Here is a 22245-nt window from a genome sequence, read left to right as displayed (position 1 = left end):
ATCATTCTGTAAATTACAGACTAAACGATCACCTAACCACCATCACAAGGTGGTACAAGGCTGTCTATTGTCATTCTGTTTATTTACCTTATACGCTGAGCACATCATGCAAAATGCCAGGCTAATGAGTTACAAACTGGAATCAAGATGGCTAGAAAAAATATCAACAACCTCCGATATGCAGAGGATACCACTCCAATGGCAGAAAAGCGGAACTAAAGAGCCTCCAAATGAGGGTGAAGGACAAGACTGAAAAAGCCAGCTTTTTCAATTTAAAACTAAATATTAAAAAAAACTAAGATCATGCCATCCAGTCCCATCACTTCATGGCAAGTAGAAGGGGGAAAGGTGGAAAAAGTGACAGATTTCCTCTTCCTGGGCTCTAAAATCACTGCGGACAGTGACTGCAGCCATGAAATAATTGCTTCTTGGCAGGAAAGCTATGATAAACCTAGACAGGGTGTTAAAAATCAAAGGCATCACTTATAGTCAAGGCTATGGTCTTTCCAATCATCATGTACAGATGTGAGAACTGGACCATAAAGAAGAGTGCTGAAAACTTGATGCTTTCAAATTGTGGTACTGGAGAAGACTATTGAGAGTCCCATGGACAGCAAGGAGATCAAATCAGTCAATCTTAAAGGAAATCAACCTGAATATTCTTTGGAAGGACTGATGCTGAAGCTGAAGCTCCAATACTTTGGCCACCTGATGCAAAGAGCCGACTCATTAGAAAAGACCCTGATGCTGGGAAAGATTTAAGGCAGAAGGAGAAGGGGGCAACAGAGGATAAGGAGAATGGATGGCATCACCAATTCAATGGACATGATCTTGGACAAACTCTGGGAGATGGTGAGGGACAGGGAAGCCTAGCATGCTGCAGTCCATGGGGTTGCGAAGAGTTGGACATGACTTGGAGGCTGAACAACAACAAAACCACCATCACCACAATGAATACACAACTGTGAAAGAATACTAATGAGCTGGCCACAGCATCTTTTATTAAAAAAGGGAAAAGGAAAGGAAAGAAAGAGGGAGAATGGGCAGGAGTCGGGTGTGATAATTGTTTAATTTCCAAATACCCATGCAATGAAAAAGGAAAAGAAACCAAGGGTAAAGGAAGCTATCTCTTTCATCACTCCAACTGAACATGAGGTTGGGGCGAGAACTTAAGATTTTCCTCTTCTGCAATCAGCTCTATGTTCCTCCTGCCTTCTGCCAGTGTCTCACCAGACCTGAGTTTGTGGGATAAGCCAGCTTTCCCTCTCAATGGAACTGAGCCCTCAGTGGCTCACTTAGGACTGCAATATTTTTTGTTTGTTTTTGGCAAAAAACAGAAAGCATTGTTTCTCCTTGGCAAGATTAAATAAACTGGCCAACAACACAGTCCTTGTCTCCATGCAGTTCCATAATAGCATAAGAAGCCCACAAATGCCCAGGTAACTACCTCTGGTTCAAGTTTAATGGGATTATTATAAAATTTTGCCACAGTTGACAATGTGCACCATGAGTTGGCTGGTCCTGGATGCGCAAGAGGAGAAGTTTCCCATCCTGTGGTCTAGATTCATACAACTTATTAATCACTTGTCTGCATACAAGTCCTGCCAAAGTTACCTCATCATTCTCATTCAAACATATGCCCTCTGGCCCCTCCAATGCTATAGCTCTAGTTCAGCTCTTCACCACTTCTCCCCAGGGTTATTCATGACAGCCCTGACCACGCCCTTATCACACAGCCCTGTGAGTGACATTTTATGAAAACGAAGACCATGGCATCTGGTCCCATCACTTCATAGGAAATAGATGGGGAAACAGTGGAAACAGTGGCCGACTTTATTTTTTTGGGCTCCAAAATCACTGCAGATGGTGACTGCAGCCATGAAATTAAAAGATGGCTTACTCCTGGGAAGGAAAGTTATGACCAACCTAGATAGCATGTTCAAAAGCAGAGACATTACTTTGCCAACAAAGGTCCATCTAGTCAAGGCTATGGTTTTTCCAGTGGTCATGTATGCATGTGAGAGTTGGACTGTGAAGAAAGCTGAGCGCTGAAGAGTTGATGCTTTTGAACTGTGGTGTTGGAGAAGACTCTTGAGAGTCCCTTAGACTGCAAGGAGATCCACCCAGTCCATTCTAAACAAGATCAGTCCTGGGTGTTCATTGGAAGGACTGATGTTAAAGCTGAAACTACAATACTTTGGCCACCTCATGCGAAGAGTTGACTCATTGGAAAAGACTCTGATGCTGGGAGGGATTGGGGGCAGGAGGAGAAGGGGACGACAGAGGATGAGATGGCTGGATGGCATCATGGACTCGATGGACACGAGTCTGAGTAAACTCCGGGAGTTGGAGATGGACAGGGAGGCCTGGCATGCTGCAGTTCATGGGGTTGCAGAGTCGGACACGACTGAGTGACTGAACTGAACTGAAGAGTATTTCATAAGTTCCCTGGAGGTAGGCATTGAGTCTTACATGACTTTTTCTAGCTGCACATTATAAACTGTTAGACACATAGTAATCAAAAATGCTTGTAGAATGAATGCATCTCTCAGCTTTTCTCCCTCTTACCAGTCTCATCTTTCTACTCTAGCTTGTCCAATGCTACCACAACAATCTTCCTAAAACATAAACCTCACTCATACATCTGATGAAAACCCCTTTATGATACCTAAAAGCATTCAGAATAACAATCAGGTGTTCATATCTACCACTAGTCCTGTCTCTGTCTTCTTGCCCTGGGGGAAATCTCATTATGCTCCATCCCTACCAAAGCATCTCCCCACATACCACGCTCTCTCAGACCTACCTCCAAGCTTTCACTCATTCAGACATTCTCTTCTGCCTTAGATGGCCTTGCTATCTTGATTCCCTGAACAAGTAGTGTCTTTACCCTTCAGCATTCAGGTCAAGTGTCAGTCTCTCCAGGAAGCATGCCCTAACTCTTCAATCTGGATTAGATGCTTCTCTAGGCTTTCAAAACATTCCAGGCATACTTTTAGACAAACATTTATCACGCTAAATGGTAACCTTCTCTTGATTTATGCATCACCCCACTTAGACTGAAAACTCCTTAAAGGTCTGTCCTATTCATGTTTGAATGCCACTGCCTAGCACAGTATTTGGGTATATCAGTTGTTTCATAAATTGACAAATGAATACAAGAATGAATATAAGCATGATCTGTCATTTCCAAACCCACTGTTACATTTGATTAACACTTTAGTCCCATGAAATTAAATATACAGATTTCAAAACCCCTGTTATACAGATAAGAAAATAGAAAGGGCATCTTCCACATGGATTATACCATTAGTAAATCAAGGATCTGTATTTCAAATCTAGGTCCCTCTGGCTTCAAATGCAATCCTCATAATGTCAGTATTCAAGGATGCCTTAGCACCCCATTGCCACAGACATTCAGCAACCTCATGGACCAAATTGCCTGCAACTCATTCCACACTCTATGAAGTACTTGGCTATTAACCTTGATATACCTGAATCATTCTGAACTTTTTATGCACTCATCCCTGGTCAGCACTGCACTGGCTCTTGTCTGTGTAAGTGGTTAACTCAGAGGGTTACAGCACAGTGCCAAGGAGAGCAGGAGCAAAAGGTTAGGACATGTCCATGGAGCTAGGCTGGATTAATTCATCCAACACTTCACACACTTTCTTAACTGCCACCAACTTCCTAGCAGACAATGTATCCTTGGCCAACAGAGACTGGTTGAGATAATGTGAATTGATCCTGACAGATCCAGAAATTCGTTCACTGAGTCATGCACTCTAAAGCAAATAAGAACCTAAAACAATTCTAGAAGCCAATTACTCTGCTTTTCTAAGAGTGCCTTACCAAGCAAAAAAGAGAAAGAGAGAATTTCCTCCAGATTTTGAAAATATTTACCTATTGGACTTCTTACATCAGTGCATTACTGCTGCAAAGATGGTTAACATCATCACACTTTTAAGTCCACAATATTGCCTGTTCACACCATTTTTTTTCTCTTTGCTTAAGTTTTTAGTAAATTGGAGAGAGTCTATACACTGCCTTTACTTACTGATTCAAAGAAAATTTCAGAACATTTTCCAAAAGAAACTATAGTAACAATAGCTCCTATTCATAAAGTATGTACTCAGTATCCAGCACTGTGATGGGAGCTAAATATGTGTTGACATTTACAAACTCAAACTACACAAAGAAGTATTATTTATCTACTTTTACAGACAGGACAACCGACATGATGAGAGGATATAAAGCTTTCCAAATATCTCAAGTGTGCTAAATAAAAGATCTTAGACTTTGAGTAGGTATATCTAATTCCAAAGACCATGCTTTATGCCACTGTACCATGATGACACATAGTAGATACTCAATAAATATTTTTGTGTAAATGAACCAGCTGTGGCTGAACCTGTTATTACCTTAAGATGTTGACACTATTCCTAAAAATGAAGGTACTGATACTGTACCAGACATGACTGTCCAAAATACTTTGTTAAGGAACATACGTCAGGCTTTTATCATATTACTTTCACCTCAGTGGCTAGTATAACCCTGAATGTTCAGTTATGCCACTAGTTTTATACCTAATCAATCTTTTTTATTAAAATCCAGTGAAGCAGACAACTGAGATAATTACTGCAGAATCATCTTAATTAAAAAATTTAGCTTCTAATTAAGAGTCATTGTTTATCTCATCAGGAAACAGGATTCATGACAGGGTTACTCTTTCATTAATGTTTTAGCCTTTTTTGAGGCTGGACATAGCACAAGATACTACCATCCATGTAAGCATTTGTGTTTACACGTGCACTTATGCTGAGTGTTAATTATATTAGAGGAAAAAATTAATAAAAAGCATGAAACCCAACAGAAACTCTTAGTAGAATCCTTTCCCAGTATTTATGTCTCAGCTAATTACAAACTGTTCAAAAGTGAATTATTTATACCTCAGTTACTAGTCAGATACATAATTATAATCACAACTGAACAAAAGCTGCCTTAAAACTTTTTCTCACAAGTTATGCATTTAAACTAAGATTGCTGAAGAATATCCATTCAAGTCTAGGCAGCATGAAGAAATAATTATTATTTCCCTAGACTCCCATTTCTAGAAAATTTCTTTTCACCACAAGAATCATGCATATATGGCTTCAGAAGTATGTCAGAGTCTCCTTGGAACACAGAAAACTCCATCCATTCGGATGTTAAATACAACCATGATACATGGTCTCTTGGGGATCCCAGTTTCATCACTCACTGCAGCTGCACTGCAGCCTCCCAGTCTACGGGTGTTGCTGTGTAATTCATAACAAAACACAGGCAAGTGCTTTAACCCACGACTGAGCGACTGAACTGAACTGAACTGAACTGAAGAGGGAAGATGTAGGAATCTGGGGAAGTGACAATGTGCCCCCACCACCAACAAAACGTTTCCTTTTTCACTCTACAGTTTCCACTGCCCTTCCACCCCAAGAACAGCAGGCACTACAGCTTTCTAACAAACTTAAAACAAATGCTTGCTTTGCACTTACTCTTGGACAGTGGGCAAAGGATGATCTTTAACTGTTCAGTATCTTCCTAAAGGACTTCAAACATCATTTTAAATTGGAAACAGGACCAAGGTCAAGGGATAAAAATTAAGCCTTTCCTGCAGAGAGTCTTAAAAGCAATCATTGCTCTCAGTATGAAAACAAGGTGGAAGTAGAAGAGACATAATCTAGGATGGAACTTTTTTTCCTCCATAACTAGTAAACACACCTGATTATACATACCAGGCTTCCTTTCTATGAAGCATCATTCCTAAGACACAAACAATACAAAAGCATAGGTTTAAATATGCCGATGAGCCAGACTTTCAAATGAAAATTCAGATCTCTATACAAATTCAGAAATGTACTTTCTTCTAGAAACAACTTGTACATAGTTCCAGATGTTTCCTCTTCCAGAAAATAGTAAACTCTGCTTAGTACCCATTTTGCCAGTGTAAGCAATGGCTATATAAATCCAGTCTGCAGCACCACAGCCCACTGTTATTACAGCCATTGCCTCACCTGAACTTTCATTGTACATTGATGCTGAAAGAATCTGTTTAGATAAATTACTGACTGGCAGCAGATGAGCTGATAAGGAGAGCACCATTATTTTGCAAAATGGTCAATGCAGGGTGCTGTAAAATAAAAATATAACCAAGGGATGCTTCACAGACATAGCACATTTATGGCAAAGTTGCTGACGAATAATATGCCTCTGGAGGCCATGCACTCCTCTTTCCTGCACTGACAGTGACATGCAAGACAATGTTATGTTGCTGGAAGTGTCCAGCCACCTGGGTTAACTGGCTTATAAATTCTTTTGACAACAAAATACTGATGGCTTGATAGATAGATTATTAAAGTAAAGGAAGATAAAGAGGATAAATGAGAAAGATTCTCAGATAAGTGTTGAGGCTTCTCCTGTCTAACTCCACTGTTAGGACAGATGAGGATAACTATCATCACATCCACAATTTCTTGACTACTTACTACGTTCCAAGCACTGGGTGTACACACTACAATGGATAATTATATGTGTCAACTTGAGAAGACCACTGGGTGCCCAGATATTTCACTAAACATTATTTCTGGATATGTCTGTGAGTGTGTTTCAAGGTAAAAGTAGCATTTGAATAACTGGGTTCAGTAAAGCGGACAGGCCTCACCAGTGTGGGTGGGCATCATTCAAACCATTGAGGTCCTGAACAGAAAACAAAGGCAGGAGAAGGAAGAATTTAGCTGAGCTGGAATTTAGCCGATTGGTTGAGCTGGAACATGATCTCCTGCCGTGGAGAATCCTGATTCTCAGGTCTTTGCACTTGGACTAAATAACGCCACTGGTTTCTGGGGTCTCCAGCTTGCAGGTGGCAGATGGTGGGAACTTTCAGGCCTCTGTGATTACATGAGCCAATTCATTATAATAAATCCCTTCCTAGATATTTCCTGCTTGTTCTGGTTTTCCATAAAACCTTGATTAATACATCTATATTTCTTTACTTAATCTATAATGAATAATCCTATAAGGAAGCTATTATTATTCTCATTTTATAGACAAGGAAACTGAGTCTTAGAGAAGAGCAGTAACTTGCCCAAATTAGTACATGGCCAAAATAAAGAGTCAGAATTAGTACTGCTTGATTCCAAAACCTATACTCTTACCTACTTTGGTCTACTAAGTCTGATATTCGAAATGTCTTAGAATATAAAATTTACAATTTCCTTAGAAGGCAAGGAACTGCAATTGCCAATACAGAGGCATAAGAGACATATATACATATAAAAGAAAAACAGGAGGCACTTAATTCCATGGCTTAAAATCACCCAGTAGCAAAGAAGCAAAAAAATCAATTCATAGACTAAGCTTAGCTTACTAGTTTAAGCTGAAATGCAAAACAAAATAATTTTTGTGAATTTTACTTTATAATTTTAACTTAATGTTGGCACGCATGAGTTGATCAGATATCTATCAAAGCAGTTCCCCACACATATACAGATAGTATAACAATGCCACACAGCCTATCTAATGGAAACATAAAATAAACCACTGGAATTTCTCCCTGTTTGTAAATATATTTATCTACCTGCATCCCAATTGTGGAATGAAATAATTTGTTTAAAAGTGAGTGAAGATCTTCAACCAACACGGTATAAGTTTCATGTTCAGAATGTGGTAAGATTACCTTAGAGAAGTGGACAATTTTTAACAACTATACAGCCTATTTTTATTTACCAGATAGAAAATGGATGGATGGATGGATAGATAGATAGACAGGCAGACAGATAGATAGGTAGAAGAACAATTGAAGGTAATTTTCACTTATAAGAAAATATAAGTATTTTAGATCCTTAAAAGTTTTACTGCTGTAACAAATTACCACAACCGCATAAATTTATTATCTTACGTTTCTGGAGATCAGTCGTCCCAAATGGGTTTTTATGGATAAATTTGAGTTGTTGGCAGAACTGCATTCCTTCTGGAAACTCTCGGGGAAAACCTGTTTCCTTGCCTTTGCAGCTGAGAGAGGCTGCCTGCATCCCTGGTCTGTGGCCCCTTCCGCCATCTTCAGAGAGCATCACCTTAACCTCTGCTTCCATGATCACATCTCTTTCTCTGACTCTGACTGCCTTGCCTTCTTTTTATAAGAACTCTTATGATTACATTTGGGCCCACCTAGATAATCTGGGGTAATCTTCCGATCTCAAGATCTTTACTTAATCACATGCACACAGCTCCTTTTGCCATATTCACGGAGTCTAGGGATTAGGATGTAGACTTCATTGGGGAGCCATTATTCTGTTTCCCACAGACTCTCAGTGAAACAACCATTACTGGTTGCTGGGGGAGGAGGAGAGCCCAGGATCTTCTTTTTCCAAGGCGACTAACTTATACTAACCACAAAGATGGCCAAAAAGAGTTAGACCTCAGGGGTCAGCCTCAGCACGTCCCTTATATATGCACTGCATTTGCTGATCTCATCCAGTTTCACAGTATTAAATACCATGCACAAGCAGAGGACTCCAAAAATACCTCTCCTGATTAAACTTTGTATCCAACTGCCTCCTCAGCACACCCACTTGGCTGTCTAGTAGGCACCTCTGACTCAACACATCTAAAATTGAGCTCCTGACTCCCCCTTACCCATGACGCTTCTCTCACAATTTTCCCCACCACCCCCCTTTATTAGCAAATCTCTCCTTCCAGTTGTTCAAACCAGAAACCTTGGACTTATCCTTGACTCCTTTCTTACTTTCACAGCCTACGTCCAATCCATCTGCCAATCCTGTCAGCAGTCCATTAAAACTGTATCCAGGAGCCTGTATCTTCTCATCTCCTCCACTGCTCTCATCCTGATCTAAGCCACCAGCATCCCTCTCTTGGGTTTTTGCAATAGTCTACTAACTGGTCATCCTCCTTTCACCCATTCTCCCTATGGCATGTGCTGCACAGGGCAGCCACCAGGGACTTGATGAAACCTAAGTGCAGCGAGGGCTGCAGGGCACAACCCAGATTCCACCTTCAGGGCTGAGGAACTCGCTATCCCAGCAGCCAGGAACATCAGATGCCAACTGTCTTCCCTCTTGGAACTGCCCTCATCTAATAGGAGTTGCCTCAGTGAAGTTTATGCCTTTCCTTAAGGTAAAAACAAGGACTAACTAACGTGGGACTAAAAAAGCCCCAGTCCTTATCCTTAACTGTGGATGACACTAGGGGGCGATGCCAGCTCTAAGACTCCCTGTGGATCATCTAAGGCCTGCATCTCAATTACACTGTATTTCAGCTTCTTCCTCTGCCCAGTCCTGCTCCACAGCTTCCTCAGAGATTTCATTTCTAAGAACATTTCCAAAATAAATCTACTGCTTACAATCATACAACTCAGAGACTGTTGCCAGAAGAATTCACCTTATGATACTAAATCAGATTACATCACTCCTCTGATCAAAACCCTTCAATTATTCTCCCTTTTTATATAAAAGCAATGTCCTCACAGGGCTTCCCAGGTTGGACTAGGGGTAAAGAACTCACCTGCCAATGCAGGAGATGTAAGAACCACAGGTTCAATCCCTGTGTTGGGAAGATCCCCTGAAGGAGGGCATGGCAACCCACTCCAGTATTCTTGCCTAGAGAATCTCCTGGATAGAAGAGCCTAGCAGGCTACAGTCCATAGGGTCAAGAAGAGTTGGACACAACTGAAGTGACTTAACACACACGTATGTACAATGGCCTCACAATGACCTACAAGTACTAAGGGAAATGGACCCTCTTACCTCATCCCCTGCTACTCCTGACTCCAATACACTGGCCAAGCACTCCTTCCACTTCTCTTTCTGGACAGCTTCCCCCGAACATATTCACATGAATTACTTACTCACCTATTCCAAGTCCTGGCTCAAATGCCATTTTCCCAGAGAAGACTTTCCTGACCATCCTACAGTACTAGACTTGCCCGGCAATGCTATACTCCATACCTTACTTTGTTTTTCTCCATAGCATTTAACTTTGTCTAACATCCACTATAATACACTATTTACTGTGTGTGTTATCCTTCTTGAAGTGAAGTGAAGTGAAGTGAAGTCGCTCAGTCGTGTCCGACTCTTTGCAACCCCATGGATTGCAGCCCACCAGGCTCCTCTGTCCATGGGATTCTCCAGGCAAGAATACTGGAGTGGGTTGCCATTTCCTTCTCCAGGGGATCTTCCCAACCCAGAGAGCGAACCCAGATCTCCCACATTGCGGGCAGACACTTTAACCTCTGAGCCATTTGGTAAGCTTGTTATCCTTCTTATCTCACTATAAACATTTTGTGTGTCTCTCTGTTTCATTTACTACTGAATCTTCCACACTTCAAACAGTGCCTGGTACATAAACACATTCTCAGAATACTCGTTGAATGAATGAATGAGTGAGTGCTGGCTGTATGCCAGCTACCTCTCTGGGCATACTTACATATATTATCTCATTTAACATTAGAACAATTCTGAGAGAGAAGCATTATTATATCCACTTTTCAACTAAGCAAACAGAGGCTCAGATAATCACATTATCATATATCATATATCCAAGAAGTAATAGAATCCAGATGTGACTCCGTGTTGGTCCAAATTCAAAGTCACATTCCTTCAACTGGACCGGAATCAGGAACAGGCATTGAGCACACAGAGTAACTAACTGACCTGCTCAGAGAGCCTGTCCTATTGCACCTGCATTACTCTCCCCCAAACAAATCTAATCTCAACTGAAAAGACAATTCTAAAAAAGGAGTGGAGAGCTTGAATGAGACAGAAATCACGATTATCCATTTTATAAAATGCCATGTGTTTACTGTTACTGTAGATAATCTATACAATGTTTATATTTCTAGCTTTATAGTAAGGCCGGATATATATGACCAGGAGGGACTAATTAACATGCAGGCAATTAGCTATTTTACAAACACCAATCTTATCAAAAGCTGCTTACACTGCTAGCTATAGTTGAACCAGTAGGGGGCGGGCAAGGGGTGCATGTGTAGAAAGAAAAAAAAAAAAAAAAAGTCTGGGTTTTATATCTGAGTTAATGGAAAAAAATAACTCACTGTCTCCCACTTAGCAAAAGAAAGCTTTATAAAGGAAGTGGGATTACAAGAGCTTTCTGAACTCCAGAGAGGAGGAAGTTTGGCAAGTTGACACCATGGTCTTATTCAGAGCTCAACACCCATTAACTTCAGAGAAAGCTTCTAGCCTGCATCAGCAGGGCAGGATGCAATGCAAATGGGAAATGAGTCTGACCCCACCACAAAACCTTTACTTCCACACACATGTGGGTCTGATGGAATCCACTGACATAAAAGGAAGGTGAGAAAGCTCTAAATTGGCTTTTACCATCTAAGGATGTTCACACACAAAGCATGCATTGTACCCACTAATGAAAGACATGTGCTAGAGTGGTTACACATTGCAACTGAATGAAAACTAATGACATGAAACTGCCATGGTGCCTCTAGACTGACCCCTGTAAAACCTCAGGCCTGACTTGTAACAGGCAGAGCTAAACCAATTTATCACTGAATTATGCATCATTTAATAAAGAGTGGTGTGACTCAACCTGCCACGAATGCTAAAAGCTTGAGGACATGGCCTCCAAACTCCCGTCATTTTCCCAAGCTCATCTTTAACCCTTCAGTGTCAGATCGACCAAGTGAAGTAAAAGTCTAAAGTTTATGGACTATACTAAATAACCTAAGGGTGGTCAGACTTTGTGATTTCTGGAGTGGTTTACTTGAGAATTACCGCTATGGCAGAGCTAACTCCTGTTTCTGAAAATCAATGAAGTGTGAATCAAGGGAAAAGGGAGCTGTTCTCTTTTTTGAACCACCACTGGCATCTTGAAACTGTACTTCAAATTATGTTTCCATATGACAACAACAAGTGTTGGTTTTACAGAGTGTCATTTACAGAGTCATTATCAAAATATATTTAATTTAAATAAAAATGGATCCTATAGACTTTGATGTTCTGCCTGTCATTTTACATATTTGGGGTTAAAAAAAAAAAACCTCCAAACTCCATCATTGTCACAGAAATGGAAAAATCAACGCATTACAGGAAGATGTTTCAATAGGAATGAATCATGCAGAGCTGAGAATAGGGACATCCATATCAATTTATAGACCATTGGAGATAAATGATTTAGGAAAAATTCAGCTGAAGTCAAGGAAATCATAGCAATTTCCACCATCAGTCTCATACAAAAGCTTTTTAGAGGTAGCCAAACAACATAGTTAGATATGCTCTAGAAAGTTAAACTTCCCCAAATCTTTCTTTATTTATCTTTTCAGGATACAATATTTTTTATGAGAAATTTGTACCACTGTGGAAATGTTCAGGTTCCTTGAAATTTAATAAAGCTTTTTTTTCCTTGACAGTGCACTAAGGATCATGTTTCTCTTTAACTGAGCCAAAAAGCTGGATAAAGCCAAAACACATTTATTATTAAGTTCAGCAACCATCGATTATGTTGAAGACTGAAGCACTTGTAATGCTCCTTCATCTGGGAAGACATGCTATTAAAATGTGCTCATTGTGCTTTGCATTTCATTTCTTCTTTTCCTTCCAACCAGGTAATGAAAGCATCAAGAGTGTGCAATATTGGATAAAGAAAATCAAAACCAGTATTCACAGCTGGAAAACTGTTACTAATCATTAAGGGCTTTCCAACCATCTTTTTCTTGACCTTTATTTTTCTTGAATTTCTTCAATATATTTTAGATGAGGAAAAAATATCTGGGATGAGATATAGAGGCTATTCTAAGCATTTTACATGTACTAACTCAATTTGTACTCACAACTACTTTATGAGAAAGGTCCTATTATTATCATTATCCTACAGAAACCAAGGCACAGAGAGGTGAAGTAATTCACCTAAGATCAACAGGGATAAGTGGTAGAGACCAGATGCAAATCAAGGCAGTCCTACTTCAGAACCAATGCACTTATTCATGCCACACTGTCTCCAGAAAGGCAGTAAGGAAAACCCGAGACTTTCATTTTAATACTTAAACCAAAAATAAAATTTTCAGTCTCTGCACATTCTATCAAGGTCCTAAGGTGATATTACACATTTCAGCACATTTCTGTCAAGTAAAATAATGTGGATCCTAAGTTCATTACAGAATTTTGTACAAAATACAAAGATTCTTTTTATAGGGTAAAGGTGGCTTATTTCTGTTAAGAAAACAAAAACATCTTAACAAAGACCCAAGATGAGCTCTTCAGTCTTTCAGCTTCATTATTTTCAGGGCTTAGTATCATGTTTCAAAATTACCACATCAGAAAGTCTCTAAGCAGATGGCCCCAAAGCAGGTTTTGAGCATCTCCATACCAATCATATTCAGGAGGAAGTAAGATACAAATCAGAAAGCAACCAAAAAGGAAAACAAGGCATGTACTTATGCAAAAATTGAGTGAATCCCAAGCTGATCGTTTTAAAATTCAAATGTCTACCTTCAAAAAACAGCAAAAAGGAAACAGAAAATAAAATTTGGTAACAATAAGAATCCTTTCTCACCATTTCACTCTCCTCTGTCTGATTTATCCCAACCTTCTTCCTCCCATTTCTATATGCTTAACCACCTAGCAGCTTTGATTTCCATATGCCATATTTGAAAGAACTTTGCACATCTTTTAAGCATTTTGATTGTTTAAATGGAAAGCTCCAAATCAGGTATCTCCAGGGACTCTTGAGAAATCTGAAGGGGAACAAAAGGTCTAGAATAGACTTCTAAAAATGAATGTTTATAGGAAATTCTAGAGTTGAAAAAGTAACTTTTTTCATCAAACAGATAGAGACTCGATTATCTTCTGTAGTAGATATTATTTTCTTTGAACATTTTGCTTTATATTATTACAAAGAATGAAAACATGTTTGCACACTTTCTCCCTTTGTAAGAACTGGCAATTGGCAGAAAAGAACAAGAATCCTAATGAAGGCTTGGATCCTAGAGAAAGTAGGCAGGTGACCACTTTCGACTTCTGTTTGGTGCCTCCAGTTAACCCAGGAATGACACTGAGAGAATACTCTCTCTCCAAGGTGCTGGAGGCCTGCAGCAGTCTGTTCTTTATTTTACCTTCTTCTGATCAAGTATGTGCTTTGCCCTTTGCAGGAGATTGATTACTGTTGACTGGTTTATACTGTCTGTCAGAGGTAGAGGGAAGTTTGAAAGTTAATGAACAATTTAATTCTCCAGAGGATGTCTAAATCATCTGGAGAATTGTGGTAGTGTAGACATAACACCCTTTGAATACAACTGTGATAAAAGTAATTTCAAATAGCATTAGGGGTAGCTTAGAGCCATTTCTTATCACCCAAATCACTTTAGAATGAATCTTGACAATGATCAGCAATGATACATTATGGGTGGCATGCCAACAGAAGCCCAGATGTGACCCATCAACCATGAGCTAATGTTTCTCTGATAGGTAGGATTTCAAGGTAGACTATTATGGCCTTCAACTACCCATAAAGGCCCATTTTATAAAGGATTATTATTATTTAATTATGAGGGTGGCAGTAGGCTCCAGGCTTTTATACATGTCCAGAAGCTATCACTAAAATATTTCAGATAATGTAAAATCATGTACCTGTGTAAACGCTAATACTAATAATACCACGGCAGAGCAGAAAGTTAAAAAACAATAGATAAAGCTGAACTGTGCATGGGGGCTCTAGTAATTGGAAGAGTCAATGGCTATATGATTCAAGAAAATAGTCTCCCTCGAGAAGGAGACTGATTGTCCCGCATTTACACAGCAGCTAACCAACACTAAGCAGACTTTCCTTTGCATATTATTGGTGCCAGCCCGATGAGGCAGAAAATTGCATCGTGTCATTTAATTTCCCAATCTTTGTTTTCATTGTATTAATCTTTTGGCTTTGCTTCACTTTATAATTTGAAGGCTCAGCAAGAAGCAAACCAAATGGAAATTCAGCTTACTTTCATGTCTAGCTGAATGTGTTTGGTGCAGTTTCCAAAAGTTTAATTCTATGTAATACTGTCCATGAATAATAATAGACTGCTTCTGCATGCAGACTTATTAGTGTTTATTAAGGGTTACCTTAAAGTTTCTGGGAAATGTGCCCAAAAGTCAGTCACCAAAACAGGATTAACAAATTGGTTACAGAAGGAGAACAGATAATTTTTTAAAACAGAAGTATACCATATAGTTGAGAAATAAGAACTAAAATCCTCAAAAACTGATTTAACCCAGGTGAGGTTGTCTTTCTTTCTCTTTCACTCTCCTTTTCTTCTTTCTTTCTTCCTTCTTTCCTTTATTTCCCTTCTGTTATTCCAATAAAGAAAAAAAAAGTAAATTAATATGAAAGAAGCAGAAGATTCAGATTCCAGTGAATCATACCAGAAGTTAGTATCTTGGAGCATAAATGAAAGATATTCACAATGTCGGGGTGGGGGGTGGTGTGTTGAAAGTGCAGTCTAGAGATCTGAATTGTTTGGACTCTGTAGTCAGATCCACCAGGCTTCATATCCTGCCATCTCTACTTGCCAGCCATGTGTCTTTTGGTGAGTTATTTAACCTCTTTAAGCTCACTCCATCATCTGTAAAATGGGGGATCTGTCAAGAGTATGTGACAGGGCTATTAGGAGGAGAAAATGTGAAACGCATGTAAACATCCAGTGTCCTGCCTGTTGCCTAAGACACCTTCAACAAAGAGCATATGGCATTGCTGCAAGGGCTGTTGGCTATTGCTACTGCTCCCATCAATACATGCTCAGCAATAAGTAAAGGAAGAGTGGAACAATCAGCTGAGTCCCTTACCTCTATCGTAATAAGTCTGGTGTCACAAAGATTGCATTTGAGAATGTTGGGATTTGGGTTTTCTTTTCCTTGACTTGTGTTGTTGGTAATAACTACAAGCTTGTAATACATAACTGGCCTCAAAAATAGAGTATATCTACTATATAACTTTTTCATTGCCTCAAGAGTTCTATCAATTTATCCATTTCACCAAAGATACTGAACTATGGATTCTTCTAGGTTTGCAGATCCACCCAAAACATGGTTTATAATGAGATATAAAGAACCATGCAGGAATGCATGAAATCACATCTAGAATACACCTAGAATAACAAGGTCACTTAGCTTCTCAGGTATCATGATCCCTAAGTCCTCTCCATGGCAGCATTTTAAGTTTAGTGGGTCTTACCAATGTGGTTAAGAAGAAAAGAAATATAGAGAGAAATTCACTGCACTTCTTCAAATAAAAATAAAGTTCAGCTGGAACTCCCTCTCTGGTTAAAACTGTCTAGTTCTTTACTGATCACCAATTTCTTTGATAGATCCTGAGGCAGCTGCCCTAAGGGATAAGTAGTGAAAGTGAAAGTCACTCAGTCACATCCAACTGTTTGCGATCCTATGAACTATACAGTCTATGGAGTTCTCCAGGTAAGAATACTAGAGTGGGTAGCCTTTCCCTTCTCCAGGGGATCTTACCGACCCAGGGATTGAACCCAGGTCTTCCTCATTGCAGGCAGATTCTTTACCAACTGACCCATCAGGGAAGCCCTATGGGATAAGTAAGACAGGTATTATTGACTCCATTTTAAAAACAAGAAAAATTAAGGATAATGAAGGTTATGTGACATGTGACATGTCCAAAGATATATAACTACTAAATAGAAGATTTAAGGCCTGAATCAAGGTCCTCTAATTCCAAATCAGTGTCCCTCACACTTTCATGTCAGTGCTGGACACTTAAAACTCCAGCCATCTCTACTTAAAGAAAAATACCCTATTTAAAGTGGTTCAAGAAACAGTCTCAGTAGCCACAGATATGGACCAGTAGAGACTACTTTTTAAAGAACATTAACCTTAACTTAATTGAGTTTAAAGAATAAATCCTTCTGAGAAGAGATATGGGTGGTATTTTGCTATTTACTTTTGTTAACTTTCCTTAAAGAAAAAAAAAAACTGCAGCATCATACCTTTTAGTTCAAAGAATGGGAAACTTTTTTCTCATTTTCCTCAGATTCCTATCATGCTGTTTGTGCCAACCAACCCATTACAAATTGTAGAAATGACATTCCTGCCTCATCTGAGCTCCCCAGGCATCCATAAACTGTGACTAAAAGTCCCTAGGCTTCCTGTGACTTAGCCTTCACTTTTCCAAGAGTCCCTGGAAACAATGTAAAATTACAAGAATCTGCACTCCAAGTCAGCTCAAAATACCTGCTATGCATACTTCTCAATGTGAGTCATCACTGTTATAAAATGAATTGGTCTTATATAAATGTCAATTCTGGGTTATATTTGTCAAGAAACTCAACCTGTTTCTAATACCGTGTTTGAAATCAGAGGATGGATGAGCTTCTGTCATGTGGTATGACATGGTATAAATTTATAGAGTCTATTTTTTGCCCAACAGTAGAGGTATCTTCGGAAGTTAATTACCAGCACTTTGTGCTAACTGACAAATAACTTCTTAACTCCACGAATGCTATCCCAAATAGTTAATCATGAAGCTAAAACAGATAAGATGGAAGTGTGCATACATCATCAGGACAAGCAAATTATAAAAAGAAAAAACAGGTCATTATGAGTTCTGTAGCTAATGTTTAAGGTTGCTCTTTAAAGCTATTGCCAATTGCCTTTTCAAAAATTTCCCCCAAGATTTTTTAACTGTTAAGGTATCTTTTTATTAGCTCAATTCATTTCCTATTAGCCTTGGAATTTAACAAGGCTTCACAGCAAAATAGGTCTGGAAGAGATCTTATTAACTTTCCCTATGGATAATAAGTCCCATATGGGATAAAGAAAGAAATCCAACTCCCCAAAGACACAAGTCATTAGAGTCAATAGAGGGTTAATGTGATTTTTAATAGGAGGCCCATTACAATTCTCAGGACCATAAAGTTGGTACCACACTGGACATCTATTCAGATATAATCAGACTGGTTCCTTTATTATCTTCCTCCAAAGAAAAAGTAACATTTTTCTCCCTACAGTCTTGAGCTTTTTAAGAAATTATTAAGACAGTCATCCTTTCTCTTGTTACTAAACAAGACAATCATGCTTGTTTTTCCTGAAAATTTTTAACTAATTAAAAAAAAAACTTTCTTTCAGTTGCTCATTAGAAAATGAATTTGAATTTGGAACTAAGATAAGTGGCTCCAGTGTGGAAGGTAGTTAACATAAAATTTATATTGTATATAATTTTATATTAGAGATATATACATTAATATCTAAAGTATATTTTCTACCATATATATTGCTGAATACCCATACTTCATCTATAGCCTCCTCTGAAAAGCATCAAAGCTAGGAATAAAAAAAATGATGACACAATTCAAAGAATTAATTCAGAGCACTAAGAATATTTCCAATCTCCTACACTGAAATTGGATGAGGAAATAAAGATTGCCATTTGGAAGGGGCTCTGGAGGTAAGGGCAAGAAAGTTGTATGCAGGCTGATGAAACAAATGCTAGCACTAGATTCAGAAGACCTAGGCTTGAACCCCTGCTCTGAGCCTAACCAGATGAGTGACTTTGGCCAAATCATTTCACTTCTAAGAGCTTTCATTTCCTTGCCTGTAAAATGAAATGCCAGACATGATTAGGGACAGCAAATAGATTTCACCTGAAGCCCCATAAATAGTCAACAAATAGTAGCAGCCTGGAAGACAGACTGAATCCAGGCTCAGCAGGACTGTTGTGTCCAGTCAGTAACGTCTGCCATGCAAGGGTAAGGTGAGGGTAGGTGGAGCACGAAATTACCATTACCAGATCAAATGGTTCCTAAAATTTTCTTTCAAGTCTAACAGTCTGTGATTCTGTAAAAGAGAATATTTTTTTTCTTGTCCAGAATTTCTGCTTGTCACAAACAATTAAATGTACATCTCAGTTCACAGCAGAAGAATCCAGGCCACTAAATTTGGAAATATTAAACAGAATGACACCCAGCTTGACAAGAAAGAGACTCAAAGAGAATACATAAGGAAATGAGGGCACAGTACATCTGAGGACTCCCTGAAAGTCTGAGAAGTTTCTAGATGGAAAAGATCCCTGTTTACCCTACTTGCTCTCCCTCACAGACTAACAGGCAAACACATAATTGACTCCATAGAACAGGAAAATTGTTTAAACTGGTGAAGATTTCTCTGAAAATGATTCATGTTTCCCCAGTCCAATGATACAGCAACATTCATAGCTTATAATGAAGTACAAAGACTGGATAAGACAGATTAAATCATCACCAACTTCAAGGTTTACCAATAAGCTGATTTGCAAGACAATAATATTTCATACCATGTGCTGGAATATTATTTATCAATGTTTAATAAGCACTTCATAAGTTTTGGCAAGCAAATGAGAAATGGATTACCAAAGAGAGGTGATGAAATATTTATAATGCACAATAGCTACTATTAAACTGTAGCTGTTCAAGAAATCTTACCAGTAAATTGAATGGAAATATAGTACTGTAATGGATGTGGAAGTGTTCAATCGGCCATTTGTAATGAAATATGGAAGTGTTTGAAGACAGTAAATACATTTGTAATGGTTTTTGATTAGCTATAACTATATATGATTCAACCATCCATTATGAACAATGGGCAGATATTGTGATGGCTTGTAATATTTATAATAATGTGCATCTTTGGAGAAGTTTTTTAGGAATCCTTACATGTATTATTAACTTTCAATAATAAAATCTGTGTCATTAATTTGGAAAAACTTCTTTTACTTATACTTTACTAATGATTTAAAATTATTTCTTTAACAAATTTAATAATAAATACATTTCATACTTATTTGTGATTAGCAGTACTGTTTTTCATTTCTTATAAATTTGATCTCTATTTTTGCTCACCTAAGACTTTCTATTTATAGTAAATGGGCAAAAAACAACAAATAATTATACAATACATATGAGTATATGTGTGTGTATATATATATATATTCTACCAGGAAATAAATAAGCCTCTCAAATTTAGACAGTTGTATAGAATCATCAAAAACTCCAGTCTCCCTGTATCATATCCGTAACGCAAATGACCCTGCATTCCTTCAACAAGCACATCCCACCTTTGCTTACACCCTGCAGTGGCTTTCCAGTTGCCATAGGAAACAGACACAGTCTCCACTGGGCCCACAGAGCATGACAAAGATCGTGCCCACCCCTCAGCCTCATCCCTCACCCTCCATTTGACTCTTAAACCTCTAGCTTCACCTGCCTTTTCACGGGTCCTCAAAATAAGTCCAGCTTATTGCTGCCCCGAGCGCTTCACATGTATTCCCTCTTCCTGAAGCATCCCTCCTGCTCCCCCAGCCCCTGGGCTTTAGAGCTCAGCTCACCATTACTTCCCAGGTGGTGGGGAGGGGGTCAGGCTCCCTCACAGCACCCTCTCCTTCTCTCAGCAACTATCACAACCACAACTCAGCACTTAAGGTTCTGGTCTGTTTCTTCCACCTTTGACTCTATTAATAACCAGAATTTCACTCTCTAAAAGGAAGGCCTTCTAGTGCATGTGTGCATGCTAAGTTGCTTCAGCCGTGTCCGATTCTTTGGGACCCTACAGACTATAGCCCGCCAGGCTTCTCTGCCCATGGGGATTCTCCAGGCAAATACTGGAGTGGGTTGCCATGCCCTCCTCCAGGGGATCTTCCCGACCCAGAGATCCAATCTGTTGCTCCTGCACCTCAGGCGGATTCTTTACTACTGAGCCACCGGGGAAGCCCAAGGCCTCCTAGTACAAGAAATATATTCTTGTACACTTCACTTCTGCTTTACACCAGGCAAAGTAACAAACAGCAACAGTGAAAAACAGCACAATAATGACAGCAGAACTGTGTCAGTCAGGGATCGTCAGAGAAATACCAGCAGTAGATACAGCTTCCTTTCCCTTTATACATATATTATATCTATATATGGAAAACATGTTTCATTTTGTCATTTGGCTGTGAAACAATCAGGATTTAGACACTGGAGAGTACAATCATCTTGCAAACATCTAGTGACCACTCCCATGTCACAGCATGTGGGTGGACAGACTAGCTCATTCTGGCTTCTTCAAGAAAAAGACTGGATTGGTAGGAGGGGCCTGACATGCAGTTTCTCCCCTCCTTCAACAGTGGAACATCTCCTGATTTATTTCCTGGGGGATTCCAGGCTGGGGTCCTGAAGCTTTCAGATGACGTGTTCTGTGACTTCAGGCTTACCAGAGCCTGACATACCTATTTACATATACATACACACATACATAGATGCACAGATAGACATCTTTAAAGGAATTGGCTCACTTGTTTTATGAGGTCAGTTGAGCCCTCAGTTGTGGGGTCTGGCAAGTCCAAAATTCATAGGGCTGACTGCCAGGTTGGAAGCTTAGGCAGGATTTCTACATTACAGTCCTGAGACAAAATTCCCTCTCTCTGAGAAAACTTCAATTTTTGTTCTTAAGGCCTTCAACTGATTGGATGCTTGAATGCAGCCCTCTCATATTATGGAGGGGACAAGAGGACTCTCCTTTACTTAAAGTTAACAGAGTCACTTTGCTGTACACCTGAAACTAACATGCGTGTGTACTCAGTCGTGTCTGACGCTATTTGACCCTCTGGACCGTAGCCTACCAAGCTCCTCTGTGCCATTTCTTCCTCCAGGGGATTTTCCTGACCCAGATATTGACCCTGTGTCTTCTGTGGCTCCTGCATTGGCAGGCAGATTCTTTACCACTGAGCCACCAGGGAAGCCCACACCCAAAACTAACACAATGTTGTAAATCAGCTATACTCCAATACAAAATAAAAATTTAACTTTCTAAAAAATATAGTTAACTGATTGTAAACATAAACCACACCTACAAGTACCATCACAGAAACATCTAGATCAGTGTTTGACCAAACACACAAGTAGCATTGCCTGCCAAGTTGGCATATCAAATTAACCATCACAAGGACTCTGACAGGTCGTATTCTTTGTTACAAACATTAATTCTTTCCCATCCTAGCGACATCCTAGCAAATGTACTTTTCTACTCTATGAATTGACTACATGACTTGCTTTGGCAAACAGCACATTCTGCGATGCATATTTCAGTGTGATTTTGTGGTTTGATTCAGCTCAGTCTGGCTGTTCCCCATCGTCATGAGAATGGGTTTGTTCCATAGAAGAGTTTCTCTTTTATTTTTGATCCCAGAGTTAAGACAGTCTGTAGAGCAAAC

This window comes from Budorcas taxicolor, chromosome 9 (genome assembly GCF_023091745.1).
Source record: "Budorcas taxicolor isolate Tak-1 chromosome 9, Takin1.1, whole genome shotgun sequence".
NCBI classification, from domain to species: domain Eukaryota; kingdom Metazoa; phylum Chordata; class Mammalia; order Artiodactyla; family Bovidae; genus Budorcas; species Budorcas taxicolor.
Note: the sequence above shows the minus strand (reverse complement) of the source record.